The sequence below is a fragment of the Molothrus aeneus genome, chromosome Z (genome assembly GCF_037042795.1).
Source record: "Molothrus aeneus isolate 106 chromosome Z, BPBGC_Maene_1.0, whole genome shotgun sequence".
In the NCBI taxonomy this organism is placed as follows: domain Eukaryota; kingdom Metazoa; phylum Chordata; class Aves; order Passeriformes; family Icteridae; genus Molothrus; species Molothrus aeneus.
Genome location: NC_089680.1, coordinates 53,195,691 through 53,218,429, shown reverse-complemented (window position 1 = coordinate 53,218,429; position 22,739 = coordinate 53,195,691). Strand labels below are relative to the sequence as shown.

Here is a 22,739-nt window from a genome sequence, read left to right as displayed (position 1 = left end):
ATATCACAGATTTTCCCCCAATGCAGGCTACCAAATCATGTCCAAAAGTAATGTCCAAAAAATGTTGCACTTAGAGAGGCTGTCATTGATTTACAAGACAGTACAGGCTGCAGTGGAGCACGTATGAGACATTCAGTGTCTTCCCATGGGTGGGGCTTTCTTCATCACCTCTCTTCTCCCAGGCAGTGCAATGCCAAAGAGCTGTAACATATCACAACTCAAATGCCTTTTCAAATATTATTCTCTTTTCATGGCTAGCTCTTTTCTTCTTAAAAGAGCCTGCTTCCAAATACTATCTTTGAGTACATTTTGCTTGTTTGTTTGTTTATTTGGGTTTTTTGGTAGAAACCATGGTCTTTCATTTGCACCCTACTTCAGCATCTATTCTTCAGCGCTGCATTTTAAGTATGTATTTTTCAGTTGGAACAAGCTGAAATTTAAGCAAACATAAAATAATTTCTCCAGCTGTAGATGGCATTTTTAAATATTAATATGCATTTATGGAAATACATGCTGGTGAAAGGAATCTCATTAATATCAAGACAATCTCCATCAATGTAGTTTTGAGACACTGTTTTGAGCCATGTTTTTATAACAGCATGCACACTTCCTGTAGGTCTTGTCTGCATTTTCTTGCTGTATATACACAGTCCAGCTGGGAAAAAATATGAGTGCCTCTGGCTGAAGGCAAAGTCAAATACTAGGCCTTCATGTATCTTTGAATTCATAATAAACAATCCCACATGGAGAGCAACAGTCAAATACATGCAGATAGTTTTGAATATCTGATTCATTTAAATGCTCTTAACATTCATATTTGTATCAACCTTGAACTTCATATTCAGCTCCTAAAAAACACTCCCATTTTACTTTCTTAAGCAATATACCTTAAATGCCTTTCTACTGAGCTAATAAATATTTAACAGTTGTGTCTTTCATTAGATTTTTCTAATAGCTCTTTCAGAATTTTCAGATTTGTGTGTAAGTAACAGAACACAACCAGCTAGTTATGGTATGTTATAATCTGAGTAATGTGAGGTCAGGTTTATTTTGAAAGCTCACAATCTAGACTTTACTTTCATGATTTATTACATCACAGCTGCAAAAATTTGGCATTAAGTAGGACTAGGACTACTTTATACAGTGCCCTGTGAACACATGTACCTGAAATAAATGAAATGACAAACACCTTCCTGGAGCAGCGCTAAATACTGGTGAAGATTTAGAGAGCAGAAGCACTGACCTATTTAGGACTGTCTGCTGGGGGACTGGGCAGGCTTCCCATCCCCATGTCCTTAGATGAAAAGAAAGAATTTGACAGTACCATATTGAAGTATTTAATATTTCTGAAAGGTTTATAATTTTAATGTAACCCTTATTAAGGCATTCTAAGCAAAGGGAAATGGTATCAATCAAGACTTTATTTTCGTGGATCGAGTTCCAGATAATCTGGCCTATGGTAACTAAAATTATCAGTAAGGGTCAATAATGCCTATTGGTAAATTTGGCACAAGTGTAGGAGCATCACTTTTGTTTGTACATAACCACGGAACCTCATGTTTTTAAGGAAGCTTTAATTGATTAATCAAGGGTACCCACACAGGTAAGGAGAAGCATGCATTAATGTAATTAAATATTTATGCAAATGAAAAATATTGGGTATTTTTCCAAAGACTTAATGAACATGCTGAAAATTTTTACCTGGTCTAAAGGTGCAAAAACGTGGGTCAAATTTTTTCCTTCACTATGAGTTTTATTTTAAAGGAGTTTCAACTTGTATGATAAAACTGGTTAAGTGGATAAGATTTTCTTTTAAATTTCTTGCAGTTTATACCTACATTCCCTTATCAAAGCTAAAATTTACAAAGTACAGTCATATTTTCTGAATTCTAAGAATTCTGACAGAAATTCATACTGATAAGTATTCAAAACCATATTGACTTATTAAAAATGAATAAACTGTTTTTCATTGTGTTTCTAGAACAAATAAGTATGTGCTTACACCCCCCTATTCTCTGAAAATATATATTCTCAGCAGCATTTATAGATTTTACATCAAGGATATAGTCAAATGAAGGAAGAAATAAAATAATATTTGGTCATCTTTTCTCTCTGTGACACTATCTACAAAGGCTTCAACAGATTAAAACTCATTATTGTGCTAAAAGACCTCAAGTCAATATCATGAACAGGGCAATGTGCATCTCAATAAAAGGGGACTTTTGAGATGCATGTTCAGTAATTTTTGGAATATTTTGGCTTTTGTCGTGTGCTGATTTTGGCTGGAATAGAATTAACTTTCCTTCACAGTGGCCGGTACGGGGCTGTGTTTTGGATTTGTGCTGAGCACAGGGTTGATAATACAGAGATTTTGTTGTTGCTGAGCAGGGCTTACACAGAGCCAAGGCCTGTTCTGCTGTTTGCCCTGCCACACTGGTGAGAATTTGGGGGCTCATGAGAGGCTGGGAGGAGACACAGCTGGGACAGGTGACCCAAACTGACCAAAGGGATTTCCAGACCATGTGACATCATGGTCAGGACATAAAGCTGGGGGGAAGAATTGGCATTTTTCTTCCCAAGTAAATGTTATGCATAATGGGGCTCTGCTCTCTTGGAGATAGTTGGACACCTGCCTGCCAATGGGAAGCAGTGGATTCATTCTTTATTTTAATTTGTTTGTGTACATGGTTTTTGGTTTTCCTATTAAACTGTCTTTATCTCAATCCATAAATTTTCCAGCTTCCAGACCTCTCCCTAGTCCTGCTGGTGGAGGGGTGAGTGAGCAGCTGCCTGGAGCTTGGCTGCTGGCTGGGGTTGGACCATGACATATCATTAGACAATAATGGCTTCTTTTGGTGGGGTTGGTTTGGGATTTTTTCATGAATGGCTTTGGTTTTCTGAGATCAATCAAGTACGTGATGCAACCTTACCATGCTGGAGTTGTGCAGTCTATTATTTGCTGCTTTTTATTTTTTATGCTGAGCATGATTTTCTTTATGGCAAAGAAATAATTATAGAGTTGTCATTGTATCTCAATACCTTTCAGAAACTGTAAGAGGTAGACAGAGTAAATCTGGACTTTTCAAAACAGCAATAGCAGCTGAATGAAAATTATTATAAGGTTCACTCACATGACAGCTATTAGATAAGAAATGGTCTGAGTGCCAGAACTCCCCCTGTGAATGTTTAGCAACTGCTAAGGAATTATAGTGATGCTTAAAAGCTTTTCCATGATATTACATTTGAAACCAAGATATTATAGTGTCAAAATGTGAGGAAAAGTCTGCTCTTCAGATGCTAAAGCTCTGCGTCCCAAATCACCCCATATTTGTCATCTCAGGACAGCCAAGCATTCCCCACAGTAGAGGTCAAGTGGCACCATGAGCTGGGAGACCAGAGGCCTCCCATCTGGCTGCTCTGAGGAGGACTCAGCAGTGTCTCTGGATGTCTCTGCTCATGACCCAGAACCTTCTGCATGTTCTTCTGGCCCACATGATGGGGAGCAAGCCCAGCCTGAAGGTGCTGAGCTTCTGGAATGGGCCTCATATGCATGCATGGCAGGGAAGGGATAAAGGGAGGTCAGATGTATTCCTATTGGATCAGGCTGCTCAGGGCCAAGACCAATTGGTTTTAACTCAGTTCCCTCCAGCTCTCACAGCATGCCGAATGCTGCAGCCCACTGACCACCTTGGTGGGCCCACATCTGTCACACTCTGAGGAACAGAGATAAGAATATAATAAGACAAGATCACACACATTCCAGGTGTGGTCTCACAAGTGGAACCCCACAAGTGAAACACTTACCCAGCAGCCCCAATCCCACTTTCTCCTTCCACACTGATGGAACTGCTTACAAGTCTGGGCATGAGTTCCACTGCCTACATACAAGTGCTGTTAAGAGATGTCCATTCCCAGACCTTCATGTGTCTGAGATATCCATTAGCTTTGTGCATAGGTGAAGTCAGAGTTTGGGAATCCTGTGGCTTTCTGGAGTGGCAGCTGGAAAACCAGGCCCCTGACATCCTTGTGCAGGCAGCTGAGTCTCTCCATCAGTGCTCTGTTGTAGAAGGACACTCTAGGAGATACTTAAATCCTGAATATGGGGAGATATCCTAACAACTTTCTTTGTCTTTTCAAGGTAAAGGTGATGGCCTCAAAAAAGTGATCCTGTGGCACATACCTGGGCACCCACTTGATAAGACACGTGCCTTTATCTGTGATTTTTATCAGTCCCTCCAGTCTAAACACTCCTCACCTGCACAAACTTCACTGCTAGTCCATTCTATATTTTCCTCCCTACCATGAACACCAAAATGTCATGATTTAGAGTCCTGGTTTACAGCTGTGCCAAATAGCTGTACTTAGCATAGGGTATGTGGGGGGGTATGTTGAGTGTTTCTTCATATATTTCTGAGGCATAAAACTGCCAGGAGGAAACTGAGAAGGGAAATTTGCAGGTAGAGTAATAAAGGCGGAAAAGACATGCTGTAATTCCACCAATTCCATTGAATTTAAAAGCAGAGTAGAAATCTAGGATAATAAAGCTCCTAGAACTTGTGTGAAAATTGGCAGCTGAGTAGAGGACAGAAGTACTCCCAGAGCCCGTGCAGAAGAAGGGGAAGAGTAGCTGCTCCCAGTCACAGCCAGCACTGCCTGACAGCTGCTGCCTGCCCAGCAGCCAGCACAGCAGCTCCAGAGCAGCCTTGCTCCCCTTGCAATGGGGTCAGCAGAAGGGTAGAGAGGCACGACTGACTGTGTGGGTGGCACTGTGCAGCATAAAGCATGCTGCTCTGTAGAAAAATGGATTTCATTAGCTCTCCTATGCAGCGAAAACTATTTTTTATGAACAGCGGTAGCAAATCACCAGTAAGCTCATGGAACTAACAATAATGTGGTACTTGATTATTCTATTTGTCTAAACACCTTCACCTCTAGCCTTTCCTTTTCCTGCCAGTTTAGACTGATGTTTTTAGGGGCAGAACTTATCAGGCTGCAGGATCTGCACAATTATTAGGAATGTTTTCCTCGACAACTGTTCTTATTAATCATGAAAGTCCCACGTCTTGACTCAAAATATATATACTGTTCAGTACAGTTGACTGATTTATAGCCCAAAATAACCCAGATGAGTAGGTGAACTGTCAAAACTGGCTCAGCACCATAGATGTGTCGAACAACAAACTGAATAAACAATGTGAAGAGAAACCAATAAGGTTTCTTCACACGGGGGCTGACAGCAGGTGTTGTACCTCACAATTGGCTACCTACAAATAAAATCTATGTAATGTTTGGAACTGCAGTAAGCAAAACAATTTAGAGATCAGTCCAGTAGTTTAGTTTTGGTTTGGGGTTTTTGTGGCAGAGAGGACATAGCTCACACCAAGCTCTGGAAAAAATTGGAGACTGTAGTTCTTTGTTTATGCAGACCTATACTAAATGCCAAAGCTCATTTTCCAAGTAATCTCTAGACTGTTTTCACCTGGTCCTTCTAAAACTCAAGCATAATCTCCTCCTGAGCCCAGTGAGACTTAGGGAGAAGAACATTTCTCCATTTCCTTGTTCCCTGACTTGGTTTCGGAAAAATCTTCTCATGGCACACACAATGGAGATATCACACTATGCTTGTTTGGCTTTCTGACAACACTGAAACAGACACTCCTGTTTTCCTGATCAATGGTACTCGCCTCCAAGCAAGCTGTATTGCACTGTGAGCTGGTCTCTGTTGTAAAAATGCACACATGATGTATATAGATGCACACACATACATTCATTTATATTCCCAGCACAGCAGATGCAATAATTCTGCACCACGTATATTTTTGCGCTGTTAAGGTGCACTGTTGCTTTGCAAGCAAAACAGTAGATCTTTCATTTGCCAGTGACATTGCACAAAGTGCTTATAATTCAGTGTTAGCTTATCAGCCGTCCAATCTCCCACTCCAGGGAATGTGTCAACCATCAAAAGGAGTGGAGGAGGTGTGCTGAATCTTAATGGCTTCTATTTCATCAGACTCACTTTCTTAAGGGCATTTAATCAATGAGGACAAGTAGTAGGCAGATTTTTAAATAAATGTGTCACTTTAGGTTAATCCGCAGTACAGTTGAATGTATTTGTTTATGTGATTCCCTGAATATGTTCCTCTGCTGCTCAGCTGAATTGATAATCTGTAAATCAAAACATGTTACAAGTAGTTTTAAACTAGCCCTTGAGCAATGACTTCATTTGATCTACTGGTATCTAAACCATTCAGAAGTTTCAGATCCAAGGGTGTTTAATGTCAGTTTTGTGTTCAGCACAGTTTCAAGTAAGCTTTTGGTTCAGTGAATCCAAATTGGGTTTTGGTCATTGCAGGCTTATAGGAATATTTTTGTATAGAGTTTTTATTTTTTAATGTGGCAGGTTTTTCTCTTTTTCTTTCTTTTGTTTTTTATTTCCCTTTTGTGAAGCAGTCTTTGGGGAAAAAGAAGATCACAATCATTTGCAATATTTAAGCATTGCCTCGCTATTACTCATCGGTCTTATACAGCAGTTAATGCAACTCTACAATAGGATAAAACAAATAACTTTTTAGAGGCAAATTTACTATTTTTTAAAAAGCAGTGAAAACAGAAAACCAGATAAAATTGATCAGATGGGTATGTAGATAAATTCATTTGTACTCATGGAGGTGATAAGCAGCTACCCATGTGTTCTGATTTATGATTTTAACTCCCTGCTAATTAAAGCACTGAAACCGTTTATCCTTCTCACTCGCATATGAGACAAAGATTAGCAAAAAATTCATGGAGGGAAAATGGATCACGCATTAGTGTACATTAATCCTGTTTAGTCTATTGTAAAACAGACCTAAATTACAATTATACCAATACATACCAGTGTTCAGAGAGAGGTAAACTGGCATACTAGTGGGAAAAAAAGCTAGCCCATGTCTACTTCAGACTTTCACTGATGCAAAACATTGGCAAGGCTGCCTTGATTCACACTGATAAGAGCAAGATTATAATCAAGCCTAACAGCTAGACTGTATGCTATTTGTGCTACTCAGCTGTGATAACATATAAGGCCTGAATGTGCAGTCAAAATCTCTGTAGAGACCAATGCAAACTTCACCTACACAACGACCACAGGGGTGTACTGTAATAGTGCAGAAATTATTCTATGCTTTACAGAAATCTTGGACTTACAGCCATTTATGGAGGTCTTTTGCAGAAATACTCTGTAAATCGAAGTGTCTGACATTGCAAAGGACATCTGTGATTGTGAGAGGCTGTTTGTGTTATGTAATATAAATCATTTGAGCATGGGCATCCAACCAGAATATGACTTTCCAGTTCATGTGAGGAGTAATTAGATCTGTGAGAACACACCATGTGCAGAGTAGTGAAATGAAATAAAATAAAATGCATCAACGGATCTCACAGACAAAACAGGAAATAGGGCTGAGGAGGTGTTACAGGTGCTCTCAGCAATGTTCTCATGATTTTAAGGGTGATTTTTACGTGATCTTAACCTTCACAAATTCTCTGTTTCAAAACTGTGGAGCACTAGCTTATAAACATATATATATAATGAGTACTTTCATATCTGTATTTAACTACTGATTTGAATCCCAATTTCCCTTTTCTCCATTCAAGTTAAATTAAACTAATTCCTGTGCATTCTACTAGTAATGTACATTTAGCTTCCTGAGGCTCAACCTATTTTACTTTCCTACCTTGCAGAAGGGTTTGAAGACCCCAGGTGAAAAACACTGCGTCACTCAGGGAAGGATCTTTAATATGGATCTGAATGCCATGTAAATCAAACCATTCTGTAAACTATGTTCCAACCTCTTTAAACCCATCTCCATGTTAGCTTTAACATCATTATGTCCCATTGTGATGAAAATGGACTTTCTGTATCCTGTGATAATGAAAATAGCCACTTTATGCAGTTTCTGTCTGCAATTATCCAGGCTTTTCTCAGACTCTAGAGGAATCTAAGCTAATTGCTTTGGGACTTTTGCTACATTTCCATAAATTCTTTGTTAATTTTTCATGAGAAACTGTTATTGCAGTTGGCCTTAAAGTTCCCATTGTATTCAATAATGTAAAGAAGTCATTATGAAAACATAACCAATTCACTAGTGCCTCCATCAAAGCTCACTCTTTTATCTACGTGTATTCTCAGGTGAAACTGAGTGACTCATCCAAACCCTTCAATGGTGCTTTTTTTTTTATATATTTTGATACACACTTTTCTTCATTTGAGTTTACTCAAAGCAAATATAAAAGTGGTTCTATGTGGTGCATAATCTTGTCATTATGGGACCTGAACTGAGTTTGTTTTATCTCAAGGCAAACTTCTCAATGCAAAAAAGCAGCAGATTTGCATTTATTTTGGTGGCATCATGCCAGTTTCTACTCCCTACAGCACCAGCCTGAATGAGATTTGTGCTATAACAAAAACAGCAGTGCAGGCTGCTGAGATACAACTTCAAAAAGTAAATCATATGAAACCTGCTTGGGCCCCTCCGAACCCTGATAAACACTAATAGCAATGAAAGCACCTATGCATTTTAAGAGCTTATTGAATGTTACTGATTTTCACTTTTAGCTCTTTCTGTTGTGATCATAAAATACTGTCATTTTTGTAATCAGATACATCACACTGCCAGCTCTGAAGCTGCTAAGGCAATCTGCAGTGCAAGACACATTTTCACAATTATTTTCTCTTGAATGCTGCAACAGAAGAATATATAAACTACCAAGAAACAAAAGAAAAGTACCAGTGTGAAAAAAAAATCACACTGAAAATTATGATAGGCCAGTATTTTTCTAATTAAAGAACCCTGCTTAGAAAGCACAGGTTTTGCTGATATCCATAGAAGCCATTATAGATTAGAACTGAATCATTTAATGACCTGTCTTTCTCAAAGGTCCTCTAAGGTCTGGTTGCTGAAAAAGGCAAGGGATTGTAAGCAAACCTCAGAAATCTCTAAGGTTTGACTCAGAAACATGCTCAGAAATCCCACCGCTTATCCTAAGCCTTTCTAAACCTCTTTTGTGTGGTAATGAAGCAGATGATCATTGCATGATTGGATCCCTTATTCTTTTTTAGGTAGGTGGTCTAAAACAAAAAAAAAAAATATTACTTGTGATATTTATCTTAATATTAAATGAATATTTCTTAAATAAGTAAAATGTTAGTGCATTTTTGCTTTTTCACCAAAAAGATAAAGCTGGCTTCAATCTTGTCTACAGATTAAGTTTTTCACATTTGTTACTGATTTTCTAGTGCTGGACACTAGCAATTCAAGACCTGTGCCCTTCCCATACATCCCAGGAGATGTGGTGTTTTATTCTCCAAGGAAGTGGCAGTTGTGACCAGGAATATTGACAGCATATGGCACCACTCAGGATGCCTGAAGTGGATGGCATGCTGCACTGAAGGGAGATTTACTCTGCTGCAGCTCTGGTTGTGCGTGCTCCCAAACAGGCACATTCCCAGCCTCTCTCCAATGGCAGTTTTACTGCTGCTGCTTTTCAAGGATATGCTTCCACTGATGCTAATAATGAGACAAGTAAAAGAAGTTGTACAGTAGCTACTAGAATGAGATTTTGCCTTATAAAGAATCTCAACTACTGGGGTTTTCATTACTGTAGCAATACCAAAAATAGTGAGTGGTATTAGGATGCTAAGCCTGCCATGTATATGATTTCAAAACACTTCACTACTTCACCATCTCTACTTTATCCAGAGCACTGGATATATAATTTTTTCCCCAAGAGGTGCATCCACTGTCTCCACTGGTTTTCTTGCATACAAAATTAGGTTTGCTTTGAAAGAGAGAAATGATTGAAAGATCTGTCATCATCCAAAAGTAACCTCTAAGAAGATGAATGGTCTTAACAGCTTGTCCGCCTTTCTTTTCACCATCTGCCCCCCCCAGCATCTGCTCCATGCAGCAAATTTGCCCCCATGCATTCAGAGTGGATCAGGGAAGAAAAATGGATCCAGTGGCAGGGGTGGTCTCCCAATCCATAAGGGATGTGCAATAATGTTTTTCCCCACAGTAGCTGAGTGGACCAGAGGATACAGGATATTATTTGGGGTGGCTAAAGAGGATGTTAACTGAGAAGGGTGAAGCAAAGACTACAGAAGAGAGGTGGGGCATGAAGTGCTGGAAATGAAGACATGTTTTTATGTCCTTTCTTATACACATAAAAACATAAAAACACCTGCTTGAAAGAATATGTGTGCACATCTGTCTACTCACGGAATTGAGCAGACAGATTTGCACACATGGATTGAAAGAAGGCAAAGAGGAATGGAAAGGTGCAAATGTAGGAAGTACTTCCAAGATTTTTGCTCAAGAGTACAGCAATGGCCAATGTTTGTCATACAAATGGTTGCAGCAGCATAGGAAAACAGACTTTGAACTTCTGGGGTATGTGTTGCTGTGCTTCCCTAAGCAAGTCATCCTGCTTTGTTTGCGCATAGTAATCGCAGCAGGCTTTACAGACTGTAGCTTCTTTACTGGCAACAAAAATTTCACTTGAGTAAATTCAGTTCAGCAGACCAGGTTTATTGTATCCTGGATATATTCACAAGTTCTTAACAGCCTAAGTGATTCCTTCTTTTGTAGCTGGATTGTGTTGGAGGGGTTTTTCACATGTCTGTTTCCTTCTAGCTTGTTGTTTTGTTGCTCTGGACCAAGTCTGCAGATGACGTGATTACACGAGCGAGTGAATGTGACTTGGACCTTTTCCCTTTTCTTCGCTTCAGTATCCTCTAAATTAGTGAAAGACAGTGTTTGAAATCTTTTTTTTTTTTTGGGGGGGGGGGAAGCCATAAACAAGAGCAAACACATACATTAAATAGCCTTAGTTTTTTTTTTCCAAATCCTTGGTGCTTAGTTTCAACCTATCAGGCACTAAAGATTATTTAGGGAAAATATACATAAGAAGAACATAAAAATTTCCCTGAATTGTCGACTAGCTGTAAGAGTGATCAGCAAAAGCAGCACCAAAAAAAATTAAAAAGAGCCCGTTCATTCTTACAACAATCATTCTTTTTCTATTAGCTGAATGTATGGAAATAATCCCTTGAAATATATATATTTATATATAGTACCTATTTTCATATAGGTGTGGAACCATCAAATTCCAGCTAGCCACAATGTGAGGACAATTGTTCATTGAAAGCTGTTGGGAAGATAAAGTTCACATGCTTTCAAAAACACCCTCAAAACAAAACAAAAAACGCCCTGAAAACTTTTGACTGTTAAAGACTGACATTATCCATTGTGTTGTTCTTTACTTCAGTGAAGGATCTCGTAGAAATGCTGTTACGATAACAATGAGAAACACATTGCTTTACATGAAGCTTCATTTGCGAATTCCCTGTGGCTAGTGCATTTCTTTCCCAAACTGAAAGAAATTAAGTGTCATGTGTATCAGCTTGTTCTTCATTGCTCACGTTCCTCTTTATGTTGATGAGAATTTTTCAGTACAAGCATTCAAGAATGGTACTTTACTAAAAGATAGTGCCTTACAGTTAAGCAGACAGTACTGTCATTGTTTAGCAGCTATGGTAAACTGTGGATGCAGTCCTGTTGATTTTATTAAAAAGAGGCTGTCAGGATCTATAATTCACACATCATTAACTGCTTCATTAAGACTACAGCAGCTTTGTGAGCCCTAAACTTGTAACAGTTGCATGACAATACAGGTAAATGCTCACTGGTTGAGACATGCAAGTATCTCCAGTGACTTGTTCACTGTATAATTAAAAGCCAGTACTGTTTTTTAGGACACACTTTTTTTTGAACTACAAGCATAAATGCATAAAACATGTTCACTTAGAATTGATTTGATTTAAGTTAAAAGCATTACTTTGCAATGAGGTGTGCAATCTCACATCGTCAATCAAAAAAAGGCAATAACATACCAAAATGTACAGTCATTTAAGTATTTTCGTATGGTTTGGGTTTTCTTTACTGGACTATGAAGCAGCCTATGTGCTGAAGCATTGTGAAGCAGAACTGTTACAGAAATGAGCAATGTGAATCATATTTATTTAAGAATTTAGAATTAATGGAGCATTAATTATGCAGAGAAAAATTTCATTTTCCCATTATTTTTACTGAGTCCTGTCTTGGTATGAGACAAGTTAGGAGGACATTTCCACTCTTTTCCCTCTTCTCCTTCAACAGACATCTCCTTCCCTCTCTCCCTTTGTTAAAGCTACCAGCTCAGATGTAAACATGGCATGGATTTTGAACTGGACTTTGGAGCCTGATAGACTTGAGTAGATTTGGAAACAAGCATAAAGATTTACACTTCATGAATTATGCGGCAGCCTTCTGGGTGGGTTGCATGAGCAGTCCTCACAGCACCACCGAGCTTTTCCTCTCTCTTCTCCGTGACATTTTTGCCCTCTTCCATCCATGGTCACCACTATTTGTACACCCCTGGGAAGAAGAAGTGGGAGCTGGTCCAGCAACTCATGCTGCTGGCATTGGTTCAGCCACCTCTGATGCCTTGTCTCTCAGGAGAGCTCTTTGACACCAGGACACCGCTCATGTTCTGCAAACACATTTGGTGGTGGGAAAGGTTTCCTTCTGCTGCTAGCCACCACAGATTTTCAGCCCTCCTCACCTTGGGAGCTGCAAGCACACCGTGCATGGGGTCCCTGCAGGGAAGATCCTGCCCTCTACCCCAGTGGGTGCAACCTCCTCCCACAGCTCTTTCACCTGGAGCACCTTGATCCATTGGGACAGCCCAAGAGCTCAGCCCCACAGCTCACCCTGGAACTGCCCTGGCTCAGCGCCACAGGGTTTTGGAGCAGTCCCTGGGCTGTGGCTGGAGGACAGATGCTGCAGCTCCTCATCACCAGCGATGCTCCAAGCCTGGGTGTCCCAACAGGTCTGTAGCAGCATTCCTGGGACCCAGCATCCTGCACTGACACACCCAGCAGCACCAGCCTGCACCCCTAAACCACTGCTCTGGCTATCTACAAGTGCTCCCTGACAATCAGAAAACTGAAATCTGTTTTCTTTTCAAGAAAACAAGTAAAAGTTTTTCTGATGACCTGGCAGCCCTGTGTGAGTCTCAGTATGATATAGCTTTAGGGTTATGGTCAAGAGAGGAGCAAGGCCAAAGCTACTGTAAGAGTCACACTTTTCTCATTTTTTATCATGGATCTTTTGGAGGCTGCTAAATAAAATAAATGCCACAGCATTGTATTCGCTGTTATCAGTCTAGGAGCAATATGCAAGGCATAATTGGCTGAGGTTACCTCAGTAGTTCATTTGAAATTTTCTAACTTAATTCCTTGAAACTTTACTAACAATATAAATGCCACAGTTGTTGCCATAAATTAAATTTTTTGCCAGCAAACATACTGGACATTCATTGGAGCCAGTATATGAATATCCATATTGACATTCTAGCAGGGAAATAGTCAAATTATTATTTTCAAATTGTTTGTTTATTGTTTGTTTGTTTCTCCTCTGCATTTACTTAGAAAGATATGCAGACAGATTTCTAGTCAGTCACAGTGTATTCTTTCAAGGTTAAATCCCAGATCTTGTGGGCAATGTATTTTTCTCTCTGTAAGGTATAAATGTTTCTAATAATGTTCTAATCAAGAAAAAAAAAATCTTACCAGTAGCACAATGCTGACAGCTATTTTTGCTGAAGGACAGTGGCTGTATAAGGGTCACCACTCACAACAGGCTTAGAATTTATAAGGATGTCTGGGCCAGAAAACTTTGGCTAGGTTATTCTTCCTATGTTTTGGTATACTGGTGATTACTGAGAAATAAGATCAGCTATAATTTCTCAGCCTTTGTCTTTAGTGTCAAAAGTGTCAAATGCAAAAGAACAAAGTTCCATGTTTTTTTTCTTGTCATTAGCACTAGTGAATAGTTGTGCCCTCAACAGCAAAAGCGCTGGTTGGGAGATGGTGGATTTTGTGCAGACTGGAAGGGTAGTCACTGTGCTAACAATTAGAGGACAATAATTTTCACTGTGACCTTGCAATGACCTTTACCATGAAGTATAAACTTCTTTGCCGAAAGTAAAACATTAATTCCTTCCTGTCTTTCCAGGACAGATAACCTAAGACATGGTACTAAATTCAGTATGCCCAAGGCCAATCTCTAGCCAACCTACACAGAACAGCACACATTCTTTCCTCTAAATTATACTATCATTCAAAACAAAGCAACCAAATCCAAACCTCCACCTTAGGTATAGGCCCATCTCTTGCCCAGCAGATGGTGTGGGCCAAAACTGAAGGGATGCAGGAGCTCTGGCATTGTGTCAGTACAGATGGGTAAGCCTAGTGCCAGCATGGTCCCTAGGTCCCCTTAATTTAGCAGTACAGAAATAGCAGGAGGATTATTCTGATGCTTCTGAAACTTTTTGGGGAGTAAATCTACTCCTCCATTAATTTTACCTAGAAAACTTGCAGACAATACAAGGAAGGTCAGTATATCAACATCTGAGTAAATCAAATAATATTTTACACATTTTTCCAGCTCAACTAGCATATTCCTTTCAAAAGCCTTATGCTTTTCCTGCAACTTGTATCCAGTTATTAAGTTGAAAAAAAGAGATGAGAAAAATCCAATCAGTTCAGATACTCCTAGCTAACCTGATTGTGTGGAGAGCTGTTTGTGTCCAGAGCAGGATAACAAAAGGATTGTATCTATGGCAAATCAAGGAGCACTAAATGCTACAGAAAGTGAGCAAAGCTTAATTAATTAGTCCCGCAAGGTACCTTTGGGCAATTCAACAGTAAAATATTTTTCCTAAAAGATCATCCTACTTCAGGAGAGCTGAAAACCCCAACAATTTCCAATTATGGACTGCAAACAAAAAACCATGGAACTCAGCATGTGTAAATCTTTGTGACAAATGATTGTAATTAAAAAAAAACCCAAACAAACAAACTGGAAAAGAACAGAATATTTTTCCAGTAGGTGCATAGCAAGCTAAAGGGAAACTGCCCTGTCCATCCCACGCAATTCCAGAAACCTGCAGACATAACAAAAAGATTCTGTGAAAGCAGGAAGTTCATGCCCAACATTCTTGCCAATGCTCTCCTGCTAAGAGAGAATCATCATCATCATCATCATCATCATCATCATCATCATCATCATCATTTAGTGTACTAAAGCAACCCTGGTGTTTTCATGTGCTTAAGTCATGCAAAACTAAAAAGCCCCCATAGGAATATGTAGATATCAGCATAACATTTTTAATATAGAGATATAAATATTTTATATTTATATATATTATATATATATATATATTTATAAATATTTACAGTAGATATAGATGCTGGCTGGATCACATCACGAAATAGCCTTTAGAGCTTACACCTTACACTTTAACAATAGTTCAAGAATCATCTATATATGATGGCCTATATGACCAGTATTTTGGCTTACAAGAATTTTTATAAGACCCTCTAGGACAGTCCTTAACACTCAGCCTTTCTAAAGAGTAATGTAAACCTCCTGTGCTGGAACCTTATGCCTTAACTTCTTAATCTTCCTACAACAGCCATGAAGTAAAGTTGCTTTCCTATTTTGGAGGTTTTTTTAACTTTTTTTCTAAGACTTCTGCCTCTGATCAGATTTTCTCAAAACTGAAATCCCCTGTTTCTAGCAATTCCATTCTCCTCCAGACTCACTCTACTCAGACCACAGTTTGAAGTGCAAATGGCCAGAGGACAGGCAGGGCACAGAGCTGATTTCGCCCCACTGCTCAGTGGAGAGGGATTGTTAGTTAATGTGTTCCATGCTGTTTCATATCCCAGCATGATATGTTGATGTGTTCACAAGAGCATGACATTGTTGACATTGTTCACTTTGATCCATGATAAACCCCTACAGAGTCACTACCTAACCACTACCCATACAAGTTTATTTTCCTCACCTATGCATGATATATTTCGCATATCTTTTGTGCTGTACTTTTCTAGCTTGTGAAGATTATTCAGCAGTCCAGTCCTATCCCATTCCATTTTGGGAGGAACCATATCTTTTTAAAGAGTATATACCCTATTTCAATATGGAATCTATTGATTAATATATTTAAGTGTGGTCTCATAGCAGCTGAATGGGAGTCTCTTCTCAGTCCACACACTAGTTTGACCAAGAAGTGTTGATAGTTATTTTCCAAATATAGACTACCAGTCACATTCGTTCCTACTTCACAACAGCTTAACAACACCACAATTCTGATACTTGTGTTGGGGAGTGTTGTGTAATACCCAGCCAAACTATATATTGACATAGTTTGTCTCTCATAGGTATCCTCTCGTATTATTGTCCCAACACCCTATCAGAGAAGAAAATGTAGTTATTTTGAAATTATTTGTTCTTTGTTGACAGTTACACTACTCCTTGTGATGACTAATGATTTTTAGCTCTGTATATATTTTTAAAATATTTGTACCTTTGTTGATTTTTAATATATAGTTGTATGGTTTCTAGCGCTTTTCCTGCTCTTCCTCCCAATAAGCTAACCCTTACTATCACATTCTTGAACTTACGTTTAGTCTTATTCTTAAGAAGAGAACGTCTAACAAGGACATCTTGTTTTCCAACAGAACTTAAGAGACATAACAAGAAATGGGGCTAAGAAGCCCCTGGACCAACTCCAAGGGGTTGGCCCAAGGGTGGGTGATTTGGGCCACTGATCTCCTACTGGATGTACCTGCTAGATATATTAACTAATTAACCTTATGAAAATTGTAGAAATACTTTATCATGTGTGTGCAGAGACACATTTGGGCCTCCGAAAGTTTTCATTAAGGAGTTGTTTTTTGATATTATCACTATAATTCTAATAATAATCACTATATTATCATATTTATATTAACATTATTTATTGTATTATTTATACATTTTTTTCTATTTATTATTATTATTTTAACACCATTTAGAAAGTTTTTATTTCAGGCAACACTTGTTCCAAGTAATTACATACAGTGTGTTTTACTATTTGTTGTAGCATTATTGTGTGAATTTAAATATGAACTCACCTCCTAGCCTCAGCTAACAAGCTGCACTAGTCTGAATCCCATTTTCTTCACCATGCAAAGGTGGTGAAATTATTTCTCCACCATGGTACAGAAAAGAAAACCAACTAGTACAGTTTCCCATTTTGCTTTGGCAAAGAATCCCTTTTTTCACACTTGTACAGGCACAAAATAAAAATTCAGAGACTTTTTAAGCACTTTGTGGCAAGTCAGAGGTTTCAAGCCAAGATTTCTACCATAAGGAATTTACTCATCTCTGCTCTCACAGCATGTTTGGCACATAACTTCAGAACCATCATAACTTTCAAGGTTTGGAAAGAAAACAAAAATCAGGAAGTGGTGATAAAAGAAACAGAAAAAAGCCTATCAGAAACTAAATAAGCACCTCCTGGCATAAACACTTTCTCCCTTAAGGTCCTTGGCCTTCTTACATTTCTTCTGATGTCAGGCTGAAAATTCTCACAGCTCCACAGCAAAAAGTTAAAACACCTGATAAGTTTCAAGGTGGAACTAGGCTGTGGCTTCAATTTCATGATTGCTTTAAATAGTGTCATGATACTTCAGCAGATGCTGAAGCAAGTTAAACTGTTATCAAAGCAGGTATCAAGATCTTTCATCAAAGCCATAGAACAACTCTACAGGGCATAAATTTTAATTGCTTACAGGGTCCTTTTAGCTGTATGGAAACTTGAATCCCAAAGAAGTTCTGTTTTCATATTTATCATGCATTTCGCATTCATCATCCATTATGTGTTTATCAGGTGCTTAATATTTATGTTAGGTACATATCTTTAATCTTGGTAAAACACTACTTGAATCTAGATATAGGATAGCCTGAAAAAAAGGACAAAAGATCTACATGAATTGCTCTGCTACAGGGGATTTATAAAATGTCTGTCCAACATCACTGTGCTAATAGGAGTTTGAACAACTCATCAACATATCTCCAGTAATTTCTCAAAAAAAGAGCTTTCTCATTCTAACAGTATATTCACCATGAATAGTTAAAAAAACCTGCTGTAATCACACAAACATATAAAGATGGAACTTCTCAGAGTGCTTCTGAAGGCTGGAATCAATGGCAATTGCTATAATGCTATTTATACATCTCCACTGTCAGGTCCCATGCACAGCTGGGGTTTTTTTGGGATCTGGCCCAGAGTTCTGACATATTTCTGGGGACCTACAGTGTATACCAAATTTGTCTACATGGCCAGGATGTATGTGATACACAGAACATGCACACACTTCTCACGTGGCGCTGTGAAAATACAAACCCCAACACACTCACGAACCTGATCAGTGCCTTGAGCTCCTTGGGTAGGCAGATGGCCTTTATCCATCAAGTACTTGTTATTGGTTTTCAGCTTAACATTAATTGAACCAAGCAAACCTTCATTTACAGATAAGCGTGTTTTAAAGAAATTAAGTGGCAGTGGCTTTGCAAGTGCTTTTTCTATCATGGAAGTAATGTATTTGAAAACTGATTAGAAAATGTATTAGAAAAAATGTATTAGAAAATTATCATCTCACACCGATTAAGGATGCAACATTTTTCTCCACCGAAATGTGCTTTATGTCTGGGAGGCTGCAATGTGTCTTGCAAATGGCTTCAGTATTTCACACACAAATTATATATTTTTCACTTCTATGTGTTCTGTCACTAAGAGAATGGAGATGTTAGAAACTTCAGCTGAAAAAGTTAAGCTGAATTTTCTAACATGCAGCGAATTTCTGTCCAAAGCAGTCATTTCATTGCACTCCAACCTTTCTTCAAGAGCTTTAATCCATTTTGAGATGTTTCTCTTGTATTCCCATAGCAGGCTATGACACAGTTAGACAGACATGAGGAAACTTCAGCCCTGTGAACACTTGCTCAAGAGGGACATGTAATCCCTGCCAGTAGTGCTTAATCACATTCCTCAGTCAGGTGTCAAACAGAGCAAAAGCACAAACACACAAGCAAGTTTTATTTAGAGGACCTCAAAAAACCAGCCAAGTGGCAAAATTGGACATCTGTGCTAGACTGTGGCTGTCCTGTTTTTTCAGTCTAATCTGTCAAGATAACCATTTCCCCATTCTCTTAAACAAACACAGACTTCCTTGTTTAAACACTGCAACAATTCTAACAGAGCACAGGTTTTAATCATTCTCTGCTAAGTACATTAGCAAGAGGCTCAGAAAAGAAGCAAAACATCTGAAATGTAAGCTGCTGATTTTGCTGTGTGCAAAAGAGCAGGGCATGTGACCCTCAGACTTCAGATGAACTGTAAACAGTGGGCTTGTAAGAAAAAAAATGTGACTCAAAAGGAGACAAGCTTTTTTTTGGCCCCTTAATTAAAAGAAGCCAAATTAAATTCAATTCTACTCTGAAAAAATAATTAGAGTAATTAATCTGGGGGGAGGGTCACTTTTCCTTTAGGATAACCTTTTCTACATATTCCCTTTATTACTTAGATTACATTAATGTACCAAAAAAAAAAAAAAGCTATTCCATGAGCATTATAATGACAAAATGTGATAAATGCAGCACATAATTCTATAGATGGCCAATGATTTTAATATCAAAATCTCAGAAGATATGCCTCGTACAGAAAGACTGTTAGATAGAGAGAATCAAATGAATACAATTAGAATCCATCATCTATTTTTCCTGAATATTGAGTCATTTTTTATTCTCTTAGTCTTTTCCCCTCCTTTTCTCTTTTATTAGTTATGATTAATTTAATTCGCATCTGTATTATTTATCTTAGATTTTTATTGTTCTGCATGTTCTCTTGCCTCTCTTCAGTAACTATTTTTGTCTCTGAAAGGAGTGTTTCTTTTCCATTCATTCTTTAATGCTTTTATGCCTATCACCCTTTACTGACTCACACACTTCTTTTCCTGTGATCTTTCTTTTTTTCTTTTGTCCAAGTCTTTTCATTGCATTCCACTTTTCTTTTCTTTTTTTTTTCCTACCACATTAATTTTTCTTTATCCTTTATCCCCAAAGTCTCTTTTTTCTTGCCATTGAATCCCTTCCTTTATCTCTTTCTCATCAGGGGATTTCCCTACGTCCTAATCTTACATCTTTTTCCTACCCAGCATATGGTGTCTCCTACCCTCCCATTCCTGATGGGGTCTTTTTTCCTGTAGTGCTTCAGAGGATACATTTACATTGACAGAAATATTATTCTCCCATCTTACCCTTTCACCTCTTACTTTATTTACACTACAGCACAGGCTGAGTCTTACCACATGCCTGGCAGTCAGTCTACCCAGGGTCTGGATCTTGGGATTTCCCCACAAATGATCCCGAATATTTTCTACTTGTGAGCCACCCGTTTGTAATGAGGCTGCATGTGCTTTTTTGGGAGCCTCCTTCTCACTTGGGAACGGGGTCTTGAACAAGTCAGAGAAGAAGCCCTCCATCACAAAGTTTCCTTGGTAGTTCATATAATCTTCTAAGAGCTCCTCTTTCATGGCACTCTTGTCAAAAGTGTTTCTCCTTAGAAACCATTGTTAAAGAAAAGAACAAGGAAGGAATTTTTAAAACACTTTATTCTTGGACAATAAAGGGAACCACATCACAAACAAGAATACCTGTGTTTGTCTCTCACAGAGTTTATCCCTCCCACAGTCACTATGCAGGCTCAATATCTAATTCAGGCAGCTGTACTTCTTTCTTCTTCTTTGTTACTCTCATGTTTTCCAAGATCATCTTATCAGTGAAGCAGGGACAAAGAGCAGGTAGGTCTGGAGAAGACACACATCTCCTGCTAGACTTTTGCTCACCTGTCATGTTACTCACCACTTTGTTACCCTGGTCGAAATATTCATACCTAATTCTCAGAGACAGACTGAGACAACTGGCTTCCATTAGGCTGTCTAACTGTTCTTGGCAAAGACAGCAAATAAAACATCTTCTTCCACTTCTTAAATGCAGGCTAAAAATAATTAGGCATCTGTTTTTATAGCACAAGCTGGATAAAACAATCCAGAAGGAAAGTGTCATGGACAGTGAATCTGAAACACAGCCTGAAATGAGATACAGACAAAACATCATGTTTTCTTGCACAGTGATGTATAGACATTAGTTCATGAGTGATGTACAGGCACTGGAAATAGCATGTCACATGCCTGAAAAATATTTTTCTCTGACCCAAAAGGTGATCTCCTCAGAATAATACTTCAGTTTGAATAAAATAGTAACTCTTAAGTGTTCCAGTGACACAGCTGCTCTTTTTGCTCTCCTTGCTGAATAGTGCCAACTTCCAAACTACCTTTCAGAAAATAGTAGCAGCTGAGGATCATAGGCAGTTCAGATATGGAAAAAAGTGGAAGGTGTGAATCAAAGTCCCAGCAGGCATAAATTCTCAAAACCCCCTGGAAACAAAAGACTGAAAATTCACCTAGAAAGTATGCCCATAGAAAGTACTGGTTATAGTCATGAGGCAAAAGTGAAAAACCAGCTCTGAACTGACTAATTGAGTGTGGGGGAAACAACAAAACAGAACAAAAGAAGCAAAACCTGGCTAGGGCCTGTGACCCAGGCTCTGGTTGTCTCCAGGAGTGAGTTCCCCTCACACCAATCTCAGCAAACCCAAACTGCATTTTGCTACAGTGGTTCTGAAAGTGCCAAATGCAGAACAGCTGGTTGTCCACACTCCCCATCTGAAAGCATAGATTTAAAGCTTTGCAAAGATTTCCAGCTGTACTTACACAGAAACCCTTCTGTTGCTGAAGAGTGTGGGCATACTTAGAAAATCACTGGCCTTAGAATTTACTTGAAACAGATTTTAGACATTTCTAAAATTGTACTGTAATACTCTGTGCTTACAAAGACATATCCATCTTTGGACACTCTTTAGATGCTACTATCTTGATATTGTTAAAAATTTCATGCTTCACAAATATAAGTCCTGTTTTAGATGATTTCTCAACTGTGTTGAGGTCATCCATCAAAACTATACATTATTGCTCTGTAGAGTCTCCCACTTAGTGTTGGAAAGTTCTGCTGAGGGCTTTTATGTTTATGCAACATCATGATGTCTTCCATTAGTTCCGATAAGACGAATAAATTCATGGAAGGATCACAAACTAGAGACACAAGATTCAAATATCCTTCCACGTATTCCTTGCAATCCTGCCCTACAAGGGGGTCAACTAAACAATTTCGTAATCCATCAAACACTTGGACATTCTGCAGTTATTAGTCACCTAGGGAAATGTACAGCTTGGGGGAAAGGGCATAGTTCCAACATGAATGCAAATATTAGTGAAGGCTGAGGTTATGAAGTTAAAGGATTTTCTCACAAAGGGAATATTGTCCTGAAGATTTAAATGTCAGAAGTATATGTGGGAAAATACCATCTCAGTGGAAAAACATGAGCTTTTCATAGAACTAGACGCAAAAAAGCATGAACTAAGGAATCCAGAGGAAGACGGTAAAGTCCTGCAAGAGTCCAGAATTGGAATATAAACATCAGAAGCATCAGAATGGAACAAGTGATTAAAAAGGAGAAATCTGAGAATGAAGAAATAGTGTCCTGTCAGACATGGTATATGAGTCTGACTACACATATTTCAAACTGGTATGACAGCAAGCATAAAATTTGTCCTGATGTGTCCCGGGACTACCTTGCCTTGCTGCTGAAGCACACCCTAGCTCATGCTCAGATTGGATGCCCACCAGGAACCAAAGGGCCCCTCCAGA

At 38.7% G+C, this 22,739-nt stretch overlaps 1 long non-coding RNA gene across 1 annotated transcript; it reads right to left on the bottom strand.

Moving 5' to 3' along the window:
• Positions 1–20,566: 20,566 nt before the first annotated feature.
• Positions 20,567–21,040, bottom strand: LOC136569432 (uncharacterized). Its single transcript, XR_010785346.1, has 2 exons — positions 20,866–21,040; positions 20,567–20,779 (listed from the first exon to the last, which is right to left on the bottom strand). It is a non-coding gene; the product is annotated as an uncharacterized lncRNA (long non-coding RNA).
• Positions 21,041–22,739: the final 1,699 nt, after the last annotated feature.